The sequence below is a fragment of the Neofelis nebulosa genome, chromosome 3 (assembly GCF_028018385.1).
Source record: "Neofelis nebulosa isolate mNeoNeb1 chromosome 3, mNeoNeb1.pri, whole genome shotgun sequence".
Classification (NCBI taxonomy): domain Eukaryota; kingdom Metazoa; phylum Chordata; class Mammalia; order Carnivora; family Felidae; genus Neofelis; species Neofelis nebulosa.
Window position 1 is genome coordinate 69,010,476 of NC_080784.1, and position 20,771 is coordinate 69,031,246.

Consider the following 20,771-nt stretch of genomic DNA (forward strand, 5'->3'; position numbering starts at 1 on the left):
TCTTGGCACAATCAGTGTTCACAATATGTAGAATATAACCACTTTATTAACTTTAGTTATTTAATGACTTTTGTGAAATATATAAGATAGCATTTTCCCTAGCTGGCATCTACCTTGAATTAAAGAAAGATAAAAATTATATATTTTTTTAAGTTCAGCATCCATAGGTTACAACTTTGTCTTCACTTTTTTCTTCATGAATAGAAAATAAAATTGCCTTAACAGTTTTGCTGTTAAAAGATCACTACTGTTGGATGTATAAAAAAAAAAAATGGAATACTTTAATGAAAAGGTAGAAAAATACGCTAGACGGAATAATGATGATGTATCGCTCTCTTTCATTAATGCATTGTGATCTTAGCAAAATATGAATATCCAGAACAGTTCTCATGGCTTTGGAGGCATAGCGTTTATACACAGATCAAAGTAAAACATGTCATATATTCGTTCCTTCACTTGTAATCACATCTAATGGACTGAAAAAAAAAAAAAAGATCTGAACAATTGACACCAATGCTCCTTTTAAAAGAGATAAAAAAATGGTGAAAAACACCACGAACCCGAGTTTTAATAAGCCGTTCTAACACAGGCAGAGGATGCCAACATCTTTTAGAGACAGGATTAAAAAAAAAAAAAAAAAAAAAGAACAAAAAGAAACCATGTTGCTGAAAAATTAACACAACTTTTTCACTTCTTAGTCTTGTGACTTTAGATAAGTCTTGATCTGATTTATCATTCATAAAATCTGGATAATTCTTGTACTTAACTCATTGAATTATGTGAGAAGTAATTGAGAAAATAAGGCAGAACGTTAAAAACAGCACCTGGCACCGAATAAGTGCTCAATAAATGATAGCTATCATTAATGAATAATGACCACCTACACTTCATCACTCACTAAACTCCAAAAACTCCCAGAACAAAAATGCCTGGTTTATTAGTATCCTTTTGGCAGATGGAAGTCATCTTCACACGGAGAAATAAACTCCCCCCGAGAAAAATCCTAAAGATATTTGTATTTTGGTTTTCTAATCATAACAGCCCTGCCAGATCATCAATTCAAATTCATAGTCAATCAAGCACATTAACACACATGGTAATCCCAAATATCTTTTTAATGGAAAATTCTGAAATATGTTGAGATAGTTAAGGAATCCAAAGCACTTGAGGAAAATACAGTCTAAAAATAAGACAAAAAAAAAAGAAGCAAATGGAAAATAGTAACTTTTAGAAAAAATACAAAGGCAAGGAAAGGAATCTTCAAAGGTGATATCATTAATACAACCTTTACGAGCTGAGACAGCATTGCATCTATGATAAAAAGAACAGGTTACTGCTATAAAGGAAGACCATTCATAAAAAAAAAAAAAGAACACTTGAAAATAAAAATATAGCAGCAAAAAGATTCAATAGAAAGATTAGGAAGTAAAGATGAGGAAATAGAGCAAAAATGAAAAAAAGAGAAAAGGTGAAAAATGCCATTAAATATATAATAAAGTTAGAAAACCAGTCTGGAAAAGACTAGAATTTAAATAATAAAAGTTTCAATAAAATTTTGAGATGAAGAAACATTTTCATGATGGCCAAGACCCACCGTGTAAATACCTAGGATAGTAAATAAAAATTGATCCAAATAAAGACATCTCTTTTTGAATTTTCGAACATTCAGAGTGATGAAGAAGTCTTAACAGATCAGAGAGAGAAAAAAAATACAAAAATAGAATCAAAGATGAATAAGACATCCTTATTCTCAACTGCAACACTGGAAGCTAGAGAATACTAAAATGATGTCTCAGACTTTTCCAAAATAAAAGATTATGTCCAGTCTAGATTTTAACTAATTGTAAGAATACACTAAATCAATAAATTTCACAAACTCTATATCTCAATAAATGTTTATGCTTCAAATAGTTTTAGAAAGTGCTAGAATATACACTGCACCAAAGCAGGAGAATAAGTATATCAAGAAATAGAAGATTCCAGAAATAGGAAAGTTCTCACAAGAAAAAGGTGAGAGAAATCCCACTGATGATATATGCAGATCCCAAGATCTACAGCAAGACTAGAAAATGTACATGCACAGGTACACATACATGCATACTAGAAGGTATATACATCTACATACACACATATATACATATATATATATATATATACACCTTTATATATATGTGCATGTGCACATTTTTGTACACATAATTCATTGTACATTATATTTATTACATATACTTATATATCATCATGAATACATTTAATGCATAAGGATACATATAATTCATAATAATATAAGCACTAAATGATCACTTATCCCAAATCATAATGGAAGATTTGGGAACTAGAAATTTATGTGTTGAAGAAATGGGATAACATTAGCAAATTTTCATCTTTTGTAGTAAAGTAAAGCCAAAGGAAAATGCTCAAAGTGGAAAGAAAGAAAAAGCATGATAAGAACATTAATTAGAACAGTGAGAGTAAAATTTCTTAGCATTTGCTAAAAGATTTGAAAGTCATTGCTTCTAGGAGCAAGAAATAAGTGGGGAGGAAAAATACAATAGTTTTTGTTTTTCTCTCTTTTTTAAAATAGTAATGAACCTTATAAAATTATTTAACTCTTTGAAATGAGTAATAGCATTAATCACGGTTCTCCAGGCAAACAAAATCAATAGACACTAGGATGTGCATATATGCACATGTATCTTTCTCATCTCTACCGTCTGTATCTCTAGCTCATTACTATCTATCTATCTATCTATCTATCTATCTATCTATCATCTAACTATTATCTATCTATATACCTATTCTATAATTCTATATATAACTATACAGAATTATATATCTATAATCTCTCTATTGAGGAATTTATTTTAAGGAATCGGCTCACATAATTGCGGCAGCAGGCAAATTCGAAATCTGCAGGGTAGTCCAGCAGGAAACCCTGGGAAATGCTGATGTTACAATTGAGCCCAAAGGCAGTCTGGAGACGGAACTCCCTCTTCTTCAGAGGACAAGTCTTTTTCTCCTAAAGCCCTCCACAGATTGGATGAAACCCACCCACATTATGGAAGGTAACCTTCTTTACTCCTAGTCTATGGAATTAAATGTAAATTTTATCTAAAAAAATACTTTCATAGCAACATCTAGACTGGTGTTTGATGAAATACCTAGAAACCTATGGCCTAGCAAAGTTGACACATACAATAAACCATCACAACAACTTTGATAAAAATAAAACTTTAATTTAAGAAAATCATAAATTACATACGCTGTGAAAAAAAAAGTATTATTGTAAGCAAGTTTTCTGAAAGCTCTAATGAGCTCAACTTACATGTTTTATAATCATTCATCCTGAATTTGTCATCCCACCTTTGGATTTAGTTAGTATTAACATGTGATGGAGCCCTCAACACATACCCTTCACAAAAACAGACTTTGAATAAATCCAAAAATTTGAATCGACTTTCCTGAATGGCCTTAAGGGTCAGTATAACCATCCTGCATACATTACTATGCATCATAAGAATAAATAAGTAATAACTCAGTCCTTATGCTCTCACTCCCCAAAAATATAGTGATTAAGAACGGTGATTCTAGTTCTTTGCCTACTTTTAATCTGGTAGTTTGTCTCTGTTATTGAATTGCACAGTTCTTTATATATTCTGGTTATTAAAATTTTGTGTAAGTTTACTTGTTCATTTTTGAGAGAGACAGGGAGAAAATGAGTCAAGGATAGGCAGAGAAAAGGGAGAGAAAGAGAATCCCAAGCAGGCTCCTTGCTTGAGTAGCCTGATGTGGGGCCTGATCCCATGGGCCTGGGTTCATGACCTCAGCCGAAATCAAGAGTAGGAGACTTAACTGACTGAGCCACCCAGGTGCCCTTAAAATTTGTCAAGATATGTAATTTGCAAATATCTTCTCACATTTCATGTATTGTCTTTTTACTCTATGAATTTCTCCAGAGAAGATACACAAATTACCAATAAGCACATCAAAATAGGCTCAACATCAGTAGTCATTAGCAAAATGCAAATCAAAACTACAAAGAGATACAACTCACACCATTAAGTTTCAAAAACCATCACTATCATTATTATCAAAAAATAACAAATGCTGGCAAGGACAAGGGGCAATTAAAATCCCCAGACATTGCTTGGGAATGTAAAATGGTACAGCCATTGTGAAAAACAATTTGGCATGTCCTCAAATTACTATGTCCTCAAAACAAAGAATCATTATATGATTCAGCAATTATTTCTAGGTATATATTAAAAATAATTGAAAACAATTATCCAAAGACTGGTGTGTGAATCTTCATAGTGGCACTAGTCACAAAAGCCAAAAGGTGGAAACAACTCAGAGGTCCATCACCTAATAAATGGCTAAACAAGTGTGGAATACTAACACAATAAAATATTAATCAGCATAGAAAGGAATTGATTACTGATATATGCTACAATGTGGATGAACATTGAAAGCATTAAGCTAAGTAAGTCAAACACAAATGGTAATATATTATATCATTGATATAAAACAAAAAAATAAGTAAACCTATGGAAAGAGAAAGCAAACTTTGTAAGGACCAGAGAATGTAGAGTGACTGCTTATGAGCATTGCGTTTTGTTTTTTGGGGAGGGGAGATGAAAATATCTTGGAAATAGACATGTGGGTGATGGTTGCACAACACTGTGGACATACTAAATGCTACTGAATTTAGATACTGAATTAAATCGTTTATGGCTGATTTCATGTCATGAAAATTTTACCTCAATTTAAAAAAAATGGTAATTCAAACACCTAAAATAAGTATGAAGCTGTATAAAATCCGAAGGCTACAACAGAAGTAGAAGCAAAGATTTATGATCATAAAGAAAATATAACAATACATATAAAAAAACTAAGAATAATATCATGACGGAGACATATCTGAGCTGAGATCTGAAAGGTAAATAGAATATTAATGACAGAGAAGGTCCTGTGGCTTTCAACCTATGTGTTCCATGTGAACAAAGCCATGGGAATGTGAAAGTATATAACATATTCCAAGCAATATGTAGAGTTTGGGATGATTCGAGGATAGAGTAAACAGGATAACATTGTTAGAAATGAAGGAAGTAAGGAAGAATCAGATGCAAAACTAGACAAATATGTGACATTTTATTTTGCCTTAATTCTGTAGATATCGGTGGACTATTGAACTATTTTGAAAATAAATATAAGTCACTTTGTGGAGTTAGATTGCTTTACTTTTCAATTGGAAATAAAAAAAAATCTGACATTCATTTAAACTATGTTAAATCGTTTAGGCAAAAGATAATAAAACATTAAGCTGAAAATAGAAAAGGAAATAAAAAATGGAAATAAAATGTTTTGCATGGGTAGTAGTGGTAGTAGGGATAAGGAAAAGATTTAAACTATATATGAGATGGAGATTTCTAGATTTATTTTCTGAATAGAAGGTAGCATCTCTTACGAAAAACAGGTTTATGAAAAGTGGAGAAGAGTGGATAAGACATTTAGTTTTGATTACTTAAGAGCATATGGTATGTTTAGGATGTGTTCCCGTGTCAGCAGCTATCACCATTCAGGGAAGATAAGTGAAGTAGCTTTGAATATTCATTTCGAATTTGAATATTCATTCAGAGTCTCCCAAGATTGCCTTCAGAGTTCTGACTTCAAACTAAGTTATTTTTGACATTTGCTACAATCAGTGTTCCCTATATATACGACAAACTAGTGTCCTGGATAGTCACCAGGAAATAACCATTGTGGGCTTTTTTGTCAACTCCACCATCCTACTGCTGGTGTTTATTTCCCACATATCCACTGAAGGAGCTCACTTGATTGTCAGAATGCTGTTTTGGCCCCTACCCTGTGTTTTGAGGTTACCATTAGATGCCATAGAAGGGCTACGTTAAAGCTAGAAATGGGGAAAATCGTCTCCTCTCCACAGTGCGAGGCTTTGTCACCTCGGAAAAAAATTTGAATGTTCTTATCAAAAGTTACTTCAACTTCACCCTCACCTCAACTCTTTCACTATAAGTTCCAATGGCCTCCCCAAATCAGAAGGTATTTAGTCCTGTGCCATTTCTTTGGCATCTACCACATTCAATACTACTCTCCCGTCTTGGAGCACAGTGCAGTTTCTTTGCATATTATACATGCAATACACAAGGGTTGTCCAGACTCTAATACTTCATGGGTTAGCAAATCTTAGAGCAAAGCATTTGTTCATTTCCATAGAATAAACAACTTTTTACCTTGACAAATGAAGCCATAATTTCATAGAAAGGCCATTCTATACTTGGCTTTAAAGTATATTATCTTAGAAGAAAAATATTAAATCCTTTTAATATAAAAAAATACCAATGTATCCATAATTTCCTTCTGTGTCTACATATTGGGTAAAATCCTGTCAGATGTTGCTCCAGTCCTTAAGAGCAATACTTGAAAATCCTAGCAGTAGAGGAGGGAAGACCAACTGCCCAACAGTGTTGAAAATAGCCAGGCTAAATTAGGATTCTTCCATCTTTAACATGAATATCAATTATCTCGCTTACCGATTAAAAAGGAAAGTTTATGTAATCTTCCCCTAAGGATTTCACAATCTCATTGTGAAAATTTTATTTAATTTGTTAATGCTTGCATTAACTGCCAGCACTTCATGTTTCTGGAATATATGAGTCTCTCAGATAAGCTTGCTGAGTCTTATTGAAACTTGACTTTTTACTAGATGTTTTAAGTACAAAAAACTGGAATGAATGGTAAATTATGGTTGAATGCAAATTAAGGACACCTTGAATTCATGTAAAATATATTGCAAGTGTTTCTGCAGATTATTTTTATATATAACTGGAATAAGGGTGATGATGTGGGGGAGGTCTAGAGGACACAAAGTCATTCTTTTTTTGCCAATAGGTATGTTTTGATGGAAACGTGTGAGAGCCATTTCACCTAATCTTAAAGCAAAAATTGTATCTTTAATCACATCTTTATAGAGAAAAGTGAGCATATGAACCTTTCCATTAAAGTAATCAAAAACTCAAACATATACTATTCACTTAGTAATGATAAAAGTATTTTCACGCAAAATCAAAATTCTTCCCTAATATAATACATAAATTTAATTTTTCCCTCACCTCAAAACCTAAAACTATACTGAACTTATTCAAATATCTGATTTCTGAAGTGGAAAAGACACTTTTTCAAAGTTTATATCTCAGTGTTAGTGTACATTGATTCTAGATAAATTACTTAAATGTATATAGATAATTTAAAGACCTTTCTGTTGTGATGCCTTTATTCCATGATCTTATTTTCAACTGCTGGAAACAACTTAGTTTAGGATTTTTAGGTCGTACACTAAGAACACTTTATCAGCCCAGATAAAAATTCCATTAGGGAATGTCCTACAATCACTGGACTGATGAACTGCCAGTGTGAAGGCTGAAGTTAGCAAGCAGACGCGGTTTTTAAGATAAATTAATAGACCCTGAAACTGTTAAGAGAAAAAAAAAAACCCTCTGCATTGTAGTTAACTAGCAAATAAAGTACTCTACAACCTATTTCTCTGGGCTGCGAAAAAATATAATATTCTGTCAAAAAGAGCACAGCCCATGCTTCATAACTAGTTAACACTTGTCATATAGCACCAATTATAATTCCTGGGTTCCTCAAACACTTACTTCTCCTCTCAATTTAAAATAGAAACAGCAGCAGCACAGTAAGAAATTAATTGTATGAATAAAAAAGATATGCATGGAGGGGTACCTGGGTGGCTCTTGATTTTGTTTCAGGTCATGGTCTCACAGTTCGTGACACTGTGGAGCCTGTTTGGCATTCTCTCTCTCCCTCTCTCTCTATCTCTCTCTCCTTCTCTCTCTGCTTCTCGCTTGCGCTCTCATTCTCTCTCTCTCTCTCTCTCTCTCTCTCTCTGTCTCTCAAAATAAATAAATAAACTGAAAAAAATTAAAAAATATGCACGGATGAGGAAGGGGAGGCACTTAACATCTTTTTGGATTTTCTCTTATCCAGAGATCTTTAATATCACATATTCACTTTATTCATATTATTTCAGGATACCAAAATCAGTTAATCATGGATATTTAACTAGTGTCAGGAATATTCAGAACATCATATGAGTCACTTCAAGATTTTTTTTAATTTTTTGTTTAAGTGATTGATGGAGGGGTACCTGGGTGGCTCAGCCGGTTAAGTATCCGACTTCGGCTCAGGTTATGATCTCATAGTTCTTGAGTTCGAGCCCCACATCAGGCTCTGTGTTGACAGCTCAGAGCCTGGAGCCTAATAATTTGAGCCTGGAGCCTCAAATTCTGTGTTTCCCTCTATGACCTCCCCACTTGTGCTCTCTCTCTCTCTTTCTCTCTCAAAAATAAACATTAATTTTTTTTAAGTGATTGATGGAAACTGGGCTTATTACCAACCAAACACTATAATTAATTGGATAAAGCTTTGAAAAATAAAAGGAAATGTTCTTGAAAATTGTCCTCATGTGTCACATGATGGGTGGGAGAACAGTTCATGAATAAGCTTGTATCCACAGTGGTAGAATTCTATACTCCCACAGAATTTCTGACATCACAAAGTTTGTTCAATTTTTGTCCACAACACCATATCTTTGTACTGACAATATAACAAAAAGAATTTCTTCTGTTATTAAATTTACAAATAGACACACAAACCAAAAACTTGAGGTTATGTAGTTTCAGCATAAGGTAATACATTAGAATGAATTTCAGTGTGCAATTTTCTTGCATGAAATATATTTTAATGTGAATTTTAGCATATATGTTGAAAATGCTTCTAGATTGATCATTGAAAATTTAATTTGTATCCCACTTGATAAACTTTGTTACTTTTGGAAAGTTCGTCAGTGTATTTATTGTTTCCCCTTTTCACATTTTATTTGAAATTAAAACCAGGACAGTATTGGTACTCTGTTGGTGCTTAATAAAAATTTGTTGATTGAAGGAAAAATATATTACTTCACAATGTTAATGCATTACTTCACAATGTTAATCCTTTTAGTTACTTATCTGAACCTCAATTTTCATAAGTGTTTCTCATATAACATTTTATTTAAAGATATTAATTATATTCATGCTACATAATATTAATTATGTTAATAACTTAAGTTTAATTCAGGTTTGCATTCCCTCACTTGCAAATTGAAGGCTTTGGACCAAACAGCTTCTGGTAATTTTTAAATTCTGTCTAATATTTTCTATTTGAGGAAACAATATGAAAAGAGGTTCCAATTCCATTATAGTATATTATTATGGTTAGAAGTCTCCCCAAACCAATCTTTTCCACTGACAACACCTAAAATCTCTATATGAAATACAAAAAGCCACTGTCTGGAAGCTTTAAAGAATAAACAGAGCAGATTTGATTGTAGAGGGCTGTCAAAACTCCTATCAGGATAATGTTTCCATCGCCATGGTTATTATTGTATTCTCTATCATGGATTTACCCTAAGGGTGGAACTTAGTTTTAAAAAATGCAGCAGTGTAGAGAGAATAAAAGAACACTAGAAATTTCATCTTTCTGTCTGGAGAAACCAGAGAAAGGGTCCTCTGCAGGTGTAGAGTATAGGATAATCCCAAGAGTACAGCTGGAGATTTTCTAATTCTATGTATAAACCCACACATATATTAATCTAACATATCAACCACACAGCATAGGAGAGACCCAAACAGTATAATGAAGGCTTTGAAAGTTGAACTGACATTTGAACCATCTACATAAGTTTGAGACCAACCTCTGAATAATGCATAAGTGTGCAGATCAAAACAATATGACAAAACCTTAAAACAGTAAAGGGAAGCAAACATGAAATTATAAAAAAAAATAAAATGAAACACAGTAGGAATTTTCACCAATGAAAAGAAACTATTAAAAAAAGTCAAATGAGACATTTGGATATGAATAATTCAGTGTGTGGGGGGAAAATTCATCGAATGGTCTCAGTAGTAGAATGTACATGTACATGACAGAAGATCAATTAACATGAGACTTACCAGCAGAAAATTTGCAACTTGAAGAACAAAGAAAAAAAATTGATAACAACTGAACATATTTTAAAAACCCATGGGGATCCATCACAAAGTCTATCATATGTGTAATTAGACTCCCAGAATGAAATGAAAAAGGGAAAAAGGGAAATGAAAAAGGGATTGGGGAAAATTTTATATGTGTACATGTGTTTAGACAAACCTTGGAGATATTGCAGGATTGGTTCCAGACCACTGCAATACAGTGAATATTGCGGTAAAGTGAGTCAAATGAATCTTTGGTTTCCTAGTGCATGTAAAAGTTATGTTTAAACAATATTGTATATATACACCTTAATTAACAAATACTTTATTGCTAAAAATGTTAACCACTCTCTGAGCTTTCAGTAAGTCATAATCAGTGATCACAGATCACCACAACAAATATAATAATGAAAAAGTTTGACATATTGCAATTACCAAAATGTGACATAGAGACAGAAAGTGAGCAAATGCTATTGGAAAAATGACACCAGTAGACTTATTCATTGCTGGGTTGCCACAACCTTCAATTTGTAAAATACACAATTTTGTAAAATGCAATAAAAAGAAGCAGAATAAAACAAAGAAAGCCTATACATATATATTTATTTTTATAAATATATACACACAGCAAACACATACATACACATACATACCTACATGAGAGAATGGTTAGGAACTTTATAAATATGATATAAGAACAACAGAAATACTAAAGATCTACATAAAGATGAAAGACTTTTTACCATTTATGTTCTTTAAAACATGTATGAATGCTTAAAGCAAAAGTTATAAAAACTTCTTGTGGAGTTTTCAATGCAGGTAGATTTATAATAACCACAACATGAATGTCAGTGGTGGCATAAAAGGATGTATATTCCTTCAATGACTTTGTATTGTATTGAAATAATACAAAAATAACACTTAGTGGACTACAAAGGTTTACATGTGCATATGGCAATCTCTAGAGCAACCAGAAAAAAAAAAAAAATAGGTGGTAGGTGCAACAGAATAGTCAAAAACAGATACAAATGACCCAAAATAATATAGAACAGGAGCACAGAGGTACACAAAATTGGGAAACAAATATGAAACAAATAATGAAATGGTAGATCTAAATCTTAACCTAACAATATTTACATTGAGTGTTAATATCTTAAAAATTCCAATGTAATTGCAAAAATAAAGTGGCTAAAAAGGGAAGACCCTACAATATATTGCTTAAAAATAAACATAGTTAAGTATAGAGAAAAAAATAAGTTGAAAGTAAATGGATTAAATATAATCCAATTAAATTCTTTAATAGTGACTCTGCAAAAAAATATGATTTTGTTAGAATTATACAGATTATAATTAACTCTCTTGAAACCCTCTCTCTTTTTTTTTTTCAGATTATAAATTTTCCATATGGAGAAATGCAGAATAATACCAAAACTAAAGTGGAAAGTTAAAATCTCATATAGCCATAATAGATATCAACAGAGTAACAGACAGAAATCTACAATGTACCCATTAATTGAAGCAGCAATTTTACATTTCGATAGAAAAACATAGAAATTTATACCCCAAGATAATCTTGTCAAACTCTCTAAATCAAAGTTGGAAAATTAATAAGATATTGTGAAAAATTCAGGATAAATTTAAGTATATATAAATCCTAAAATAATCCTTACAGCGCAGATGATGCAAGCGCCAACCCACTAACATTATTGAATTACTGAAAAGCAGAAATAGTCCATTTATAATTGTGGAATGTACTCATATCATGGTTTCAAATATGGCATTTAGTACCATAAATAGAATGAATACACAAATCTAAGTCTTTTGTAGGAGTCAGAATTATTGGCTTCAGGAAAACAGAACTCTTGGGGCTTTATTAAAATGGGAAGAAGAATCACCAAAACCAGGGTGCCTGGGTGGCTCAGTTGGTTAAGCGTCAGAATTCAGCTCAGGTCATGATCTCATGGTTTGTGGGTTTGAGCCCCGCATTGGGCTCTGTGCTGACAGCCTGGAGCCTGCTTCGGATTCTGTGTCTCCCTCTCTCTCTGTCCCTCCACTGCTTGCACTCTGTCTCTCTCAAAAATAAACAAACATTAAAAAAATTTTAAAAAAAGAATCACCAAAACTATTTTGAAACACATAAAAGATATTTTTTTTCCAGAAGCAATATAAGACAGAGAAAGACAAATACTGTATGATCTCACCTACATGTGGAATCTTAAAAAAAAATCATGCAAAAAAGATCAGATTTAGGTTACCAGAGGCAAGGAGGTGGGGAGAGGGGGAATTGGGGAAAGCGAACAAAAGGTATTAGCTTCTAGTTATAAGATAAATAAGTACTAAGGATGTAATGTACGACATGATGACTATAACACTACTGTGTGATACATAGGAAAGTTAAGCATAAATCCTCAGAGTTTCATCACAGGGAGAATTTTTTTCTTATTCTTTTCTTTCCTCTTTTTTTTTAATAGTATATACCTGACAGAAAAAGATAAATACCATATTATTTCACTCATATGTGGAATTTAAGAAACAAAACAAACGAACATACGGAAAAAGAGAGAGAGAGAGAGAGGCAAATCAGAAAAAAAAGACTCTTAACTATAGACAACAAACTGAGGGTTGCTGGGGGTGGGGTGGGGCAGGTGGGCAGGGGGATGGGTTAAATGGGTGAAGGGTATTAAGGAGGGCACCTGTAGTGACGATCCTGGTGTTGTATTTAAGTGATGAATCACTAAATTCTATACCTGCAACTAATATTACTCTGTATGTTAGCTAACTGGAATTTAAATAAAATCTTGAAAAAAATAGTATCTACATGACAAGATGGATGTTACATAAATCTATTGTGGTAACCATTTCATAATATATGTAAATCAAACCATCATGTTGTGCGCCTTAAACTTATACAGCAATTATATCGGTTATTTCTCAATAAAACAGGACAAAAATTAAAAGGAAAGAATTAAGATACAAATAAACATATATTTTAAAAAGTATGGTTAAATAAGTTACAAAGTCTACCTTAAAAGTTAGCTTCAAGATTAAATTTGATATCACCTTGGAATTTGAAGCTTAAACAACTGATGAAAATTTATTGAAGCCATAAGCTAAAGCTATGGACAAATATATTTCAGGTTGAAAAAAGGCAGCCAACCTTGAAAATGTGCCCTTATGGAATGACAGAGTCAAAGATGTATTATAAATTTCTCAAAAATATTACTAGAACAAATGAATTCAGAAAGTAATGGGAAACTGGCAATTTTCTTTAAAGTTGGCTGATAAAATTGGAAGCAGGGGTGAGAGTAACTTGGCCATTTTTGTGGTCTTCTCCCTTAAAATGATAAAAGTAATAACTAAAATCATTTTATTTGCATAGTATTGGCTGATAAAATATTCAGGAGGAAAATTTCAAAAAGAGTTGTGAAGTTGTATGTTTTGTTATTATTCTGTGACATGATATTGACTGTGAAAATGTATAGAGGTGTGCCAAATTGGGGGTCAGTATATATGTGGGATGACATAAGTTCCATTTTAGCAAAAATAAGTTTCATGTAGTCAGTTACGTGTATTAGTTTAGTAGCCTTGCCTTAAGATATCAAACTTGGAGAATGATGAATTTAGAGGTGAAGACCACTGAAGTGAAAGATAAACTAGACAGAAGGTGCAGAAAGGCAAGAGCACTGAGTAATTACCAAACTTAAATTCAAGTAAAGGAGGAAAAGTGAAAGAGACAGGAAGCAACATGGCCGTGAAGCCGGAAGAACATCAAGAGGCTGAGGCACAGCAGAAACAAAATAGAAGATTTATGAAGACAGATGGTGACTGAAAGCCAGATTTCCGTGTCTTTTTTATTCAAAGAAAGTAAAAATATAAATACGCAATTGATAAAACATAGAAAAAATACAGCAGCAATGACCAGAGGAGATGGATCGACCAGAAAACAAAACAAAACAAAACAATAGATCAGATAAAATTTTCTGATAATCTGCATGGCTTGGTTTGGAACAACTCCATATTGTTCTTAAATCTGATTTCCACAGAACACTATGTAGAGAGAAGTGAATGTACAAATTATCTCAGTAATAAATCCTTATTTCACAAGTATGTGATCATGATGCTTAGGGTTAAGGTGACAATCACCAGAAGAAATAAAACTAAAAGCAAATGAAAGAAAAGTTGAACAATGAAAGAAAACTTGAGAGAAAAATTTACAAGTGTTAACTCTAACATATAAAAAGCATTAAGATAGTCATTTAAAAAATTAGTGTGGTTGAGACAGTATAGTGAAAGCAAGAGGGACTTAACTCCTACAAAGCCACTGGTCTGAGGCAAGGGTTAAAAGTTTCCATATGCTTGGAGACAAATACTTCCTTAGGAGAAATTGAACAACAAAGAGATAACAGCCTTCAGGGAGTATGGTTGTCTGGCCAAAATTGAAAGTAACAATTTAAAGCCTGCTTGCACAAGTATTTCTATTTTCCAGGAACCCTAAAATAATGTTGACCATGAAGAAAGCTGTCCTGTGATTGTCTTGTGTCCACTAAGATAATGATAGTGGAACTGAAAAATGCTTCCCCACTCCCAGCTCCTCATCCTTTGGAAAAGTGCCTTTATAGGCCTTACAAGCTACCCCTTCCAGGAGTGACATTACTCTTTCTTATCTCCCTTGTATACAAGCTATCTCTAATAAATTCTGCCTGTTTTCTTTCTCTCAAATTCAGTGTTCATTTCTATGGCATTGTGACTCAAGAATCTGGTCTTGGGGTCCAGTAACAAGGTGAACAAACTACCATTTAACTGGAGAAATTAGAGAAAACAATTATTTAAAGTTCTGGGATTTTTCAAGTCTCTGGAAAAGAGCATGTAGCAAATTGAGAAACACTTATTAAAGAAAATCTACTAAATCTCAGTGAAAAGTGGGATTTTGTGGCATTTGATCCATAATCTTGGATTAGTGAGTGTTTAATTTGAGTAGGATTTTCCATTAGGGTCTTGTTTGGGAGAGCAGAGAATGCATTCTAATTGGGTTTTGAGTACATTTGGCAGTCCTTGATTGTGTCTCTCTTTTCTGCTACATACCTGAGCACTTTCCAGGCTGATCAAGGTCACATGGCTTTCCTGGTTCAATGGGAAGAATGTCTGGTCTACGGCTTTAAGATCTGAGTCTTATGTAAGCAATTTCTCAGCTCCTGTTTTGGAGCTGGATTTGAGACCTTGACCATTATTTGGGTTCCTGTGGTATCTCTAGATCATTAATTCTGGTTCAGCTAAGTGGATCAAGTTCACAAAACCTGGGTTCTAGTGCTGGTTTTCTGGTATTGGCTTTTGTTCATGTGGGAAATCTGAATAACCAGAGTTCATCTCCTCATCAATGAAATGAGTAGTTGGATGAAATGATTTCTGCTCAAACTGCTGCATTTAAAATTGAAAGAACCTATTGCCTGACAAACTCAATGAAAGTTTGGACCTGGATTTCCATGGTAACTTTATTCTGCAAAATTAATTTATTAAAGATGCTGCTAAATGTAAAACTGAGCTTTTACTGCAGTATTTTCAAGCAGATTTAATTTGAGCATTCTAGGTTATGTAGCTAACTAATCTTTCCTCTGAAATTTTTTACTCTGTTCAATGATTCAACATATTTTAACTCTAACTTCATTTGCTAACTGGTAAGAAATCATTCTAATTAGCGTGTAAGTCAAGATGGTTGTATTCTTTTTTTTATTATTATTTTTGTTTATTGCTTTGCTTTGAAACACTGACATCTTTTATATGCTTTCTTATTTTCACTCATTACATACTTCTAACATGAACAAAAATGTTATAAAGACTTATTTTTCATGCTAATGAGCAACTCTGATGAGTGAATCAGTACAAGGAATGTTGCCAATTTGGCATTTAATAGAGTGATTCTAAATTTTCTTTTATTGAGCAATGTCAAAAATTGTGTTGCTTTTTTAAGGTTCTCTATTGAATCCATTTTGCTGCTGTTGTTACTTTTTTGGAATCTTTGTTTTGATATGAATGTTTAAATGGCAGGCAGTCATTTTTTACAGATTATTCAGTTTATATGAAACCTATGAATACTTACCCTCCTTAATATCAAACCTGCATGATCATCACATATGAAGAAGATAATCATGCAGGTTTTAAAATGATTTCTCATATTTTCAGTGGGAAAATGGAATAAAAATATTGTATTTGTTACCATTTTGTACTCAAATTCCTCATGACATAAAACTCAAATACATAGGAAGCATGTAAAACTGAAGCTTCTCTTGCCACCTTCCATTTTTAACAATCCACATATCTATGATCCTTATAATTACAGACTTAAGTAAAATAGATCAGATTTTGCTCCAAGAAAAGTGCATCCAAAGAGAACATCAATCCATATCCATTTAGGATTTTTTCCCTTTTTAAGTCTAGAGCTCAATTATTAAAGTCAAACTCAAACATTCATGAAAGGTTCATCAAATTAAACACTGAAAACTTGGTGTATTATGTAGAAAGGAGTATGTTGGATTTGGTGTGTGACATCAAAGCACATTTAAACTGCATTTCATCTTGGGGCACCTGAGTGGCTCAGTTGGTTAAGCGCCCAACTTTGCTCAGGTCATGATCTCACAGTTCATCAGCCCAAGCCCTGTGTCGGGCTCTGTGCTGACAGCTCAGAGCCTGAAGCCTGCGTCAGATTCTCTGTCTCCCTCTCTCTGCCCCTCACCCACTCATGTTCTCCCTTTCTCTCTCTCTGTCTTTCTCAAAAATAAACATTAAAAAATTTTTCAAACTGCATTTCACCCTTAAAAAATAAATATGAAATGTATTGACTTTTCAGTAAGAAAAATGAACAGGATAATAGCTATCAGTTTTTGTATTTCAGGAGTTACATAACCTTGCATCAAATTGTGAATCATTTACTTGGGAAATGATAAAAATATACTGAAATATTTTGTCATAGCTTTTCAATCTTCATAATGAGTTCTAACCTAATACTCTTTCAGTATTTTTTAAAATTTTGTTAAATCTTTATTTATCTTTGAGAGAGAGACGTAGCACGAGCAGGGGAGGAGCAGAGAGAGGGAGACACAGAATCTGAAGCAGGTTCCAGGCCCCGAGCTGCCAACATAGAGCCGCCCGACATGGAGCCTGAACCCATGAACGGTGAGACTGTGACCTGAACTGAAACCAGATGCCCAATGGACTGAGCCATCTAGGTGCCCCCAGTATTTTTTATTACTTCTATTCCCTCAAGTTCTTCATTTTATTAAGCGATGCAACTAACTGAACACCAATATTGTAGCTAAAATCTAAGGAGGAAAGCTGTTTGGGAAAAAAAAAAACTAACTCAAAAGGTCATGAGGTGGGGAAAATCAGTTCATAGTTATGTGATGAGATGAATCCTAAGGTAAGGCACTCTAAGACTGTTTAGGAAAACATCTCAATCAGCAGGCTAACATTTAATTTCTTGACTGATGTCATTGAAACCTCAGCAGGTCAGTGATGGTATCTGTGCTTTCTGCAACGAGACTCAGCTAGTTTATCATCAATCTATTGCTATGCCAGAATCGCAGTCATTCTGTTAAAATGTCAACATGTGCCTTTTTCTTGGGAAAGCACATGTCTATGATAGTAGTCTAAAAATTCTGAAATTATTTGACCATTATCTTAGACAAGTATCTAAAAGAAACAGTTGGTTAGGTTTTTAAGAGTCAGGCAGATAGGGAGTAAAATGCTCCCGAATTTTTTTCTTGATAGTGCTGTTTTGGAAAATAGCTTAGGTAAACACCAAAAATGGGCTTACTAATACAAAACAAGAGTTCCAGTCTTTCCCACCCAATCAGTCACAAGCAGCTCCAGCCAACTGAAAGACTTTCTCCAAAATAGTAGGGCACTTTATCTTCTAAGTTGAATGCAAGTTTGAGAGCAACCCAGAGCACATGGTCTCTGTGGACAAATATCCTATAAGGGAGGATCAGAGCCATATTTACTGTGAAACTTGTACTGTCTTCCCAATGAGGTAAGTCAGTACCTAAAAGACCGAGAGAGTCCAAGAGTATTTAACAGATCACTCTCTATTTGGAAGTAATCATGAGAAGTGAAAACTGTTTTCTTCCCTCAAAAAGCCCCAGCTTTTTGTGTTAATCCACTGTGCCCAACCGTTAATGCTATGATCAAAGGGGATGATTCTATAGGGTGAGAAGGAATGACACCAAAACAAAGATTGTTCTCTTAAAAATGCCCTTGGAAAACATAAAGGCTAGAAATCAGTTATAATAGTGTATTATTTAAGTTAGCCACAAGGCCATCCTTTATCTAAACCTGAAATTTTATTCCTTTCTTTCCTTCCCATTTTAGTTTTTCTAGACATATTTTAAAATATTGCCTAACAGAAACCTTTCAATGAGATCAAATGACTTCACAAAATACTCTCATACAATGCACCAAAAAATGTTACCCCACATTTGAACTACCTCCTATTATCGAATTCTCATGGAGAAATTAAAGCCACAAATTAAATTCTCTTGAGAGTTAAAGCCTAAATGAATTTAAGTCCAAAGACAAATTCTTTTTCTATATTGAGTTGAAAAAAAATTTTTAAAGTCCAAAATGTAAGCTACCTGATTTATTAATAAATTATTTGACTTCTAGAAAGATTATCAATACTTAGGTAGATTTTTTTTTCTTCTTTTTGTACAGCTACTACCTAAACTATTTCTAACTGATATGAATGGGTTTCATTTAGAGCTTCAAAAATAGTATTGGGTCAATGGTAAGTCTCTCATATACTCACTATTTAAGAACACATACTGATAAGGGTACACAAGACTATTATGAAACTGACATTATATGCACTGAATTTAGAAAACAAACCAATCTCCAGAGCCTAGTGCAGTTGTGTTACCAAGATTTGTTATCCCGCATTGTGTTGCCAAGATCCAATGCTCAATGATTTTAGCTTTGTTAGTATGCTGTCAGTCAATGTTGCTTAGAATCCATAGTTATAATATTTGAGTGTGTGTGTGTGTGTGTGTGTGTGTGTGTGTGTGTGTGTAGAGATGAAGGCTATACTCAGAAAGCACATTAGAGCCATTTCCACCTTATTTTACAATTTGGTAATTTAATATGGAGACAGTTCCAATCACTGACCCTTAACTGAAGTATATTTCACTTGCTTTTCTGTACATTGAAAATTCTTACCTTGCATTTTCCACTTGAGCCTGGTGTGTCTGGCACTCAAGTCTTGTGGAATCTTGTTATTTGTTTTATCTTAAGAATTTTCCTCAGGGATTTCTTGAATGTTTTTGAATGCTCCTATTGATGGTTTTGAAGCTTATTCCCAGAGTCATAAGGAAAGCCAACATCCCCACTATATACTTCTCAAAACAGTTTAATTTGGGTCTTTAAACTCCAAAGCCATGGTCAGACATTGTATAGTCAATTCAAATTCCAGTTAATTACTTAACTAAGTCATATCGTAAAAGGTGAAACTTGAGCCTATGAACAAGCCACAGAAATCCTACATCACCTTACACAGTGCTTACTCTTGTCCTAAATGCAGTACACAATATGTTGAGGACATCTAAACAATTTCAATCTAGAAGCTATCCAGTGAGTGCTCTGTGGCTCAGGCAGAAGTTGGATGCTAAGATATTTGATATCCCATCCTGCAGATATGGCTAATACTAGAGAAAAGCAGTAGATTTATTTTTGGCAGTGTGCATCAAAATACTTCTACGTCAAACTCACTTTGTGGTCCAGAGTATGCTTGTTCACTTTAAGGTGAATCTAAAATAATAGCCTGCATCATAAGGCCCCAAGTTTGTGTTTTGACCTTCTTTCCATTTAACTTTATCCTAATGTGGACTTCTCTTTATAAAAATGAACAATAACCCATATAAAAAGAGCATAAAAGGTAAGGAGCTGCCAAAGTCCCATGTGATCCACTTGCTTAGAGTCCAAAATTTAAGACTGAAGCGGTTAAAAGCCAACCATGTGACTGGGATCATCACATGGCACAAGATAGGACACTATAAACTTTCTAAGCAAAACAACTGCTACTCCTCTAACTATAGCAACTAACCCCCATTGCCTTGCTTAGTTCAGTGCCACCAACACTTAGTCCATTCCCTGGCAGCACCAGAGCCTCAGTCATGCCAAATCATTTTGATCCATGTAGTTCTTCTTTTAAGTCTCAAAGTTCCTTGATCGATACACAAGTTACTAACACTTCACCTCTGATCTGAACTTATCTTCCACAAGCTTCAGGCTCTCCCTGCTGTGGGCCTGTCTCTATAAAACCTAAAACGCAGAAGAACATAGCAAAAGTGAGATCAAAACAGCACATTTAATACTGCCTGGGTATGAGGCAATTATGGACTTCTAATAGTGAACTGTAGAATTAGACAGACAACCCACCCAGACATGGACGTGCTGGGAACCTCCAGGCATCTCCCAATTAGGCAGAGCCTTGACTTCTAAGCCTCTTTTGGTTGGGAGCAAATCAGAGGACCTGCTCTCTGCAGGCAGGAAGCTTCACAGAATGTAGTAACTGAAGATACCTGGTTCTCTGTACCAAACTCAAAATAACACAACAATCATGTTACTTCCCCGGAGGGAAGACTGAGTGAGAAGTGTGGAGCAGAGAATAGACATTCTTCTACATGGAAGAAAATATCAGTAATTGAGAATAAGTAGCTCCTCTAATAGAACTCA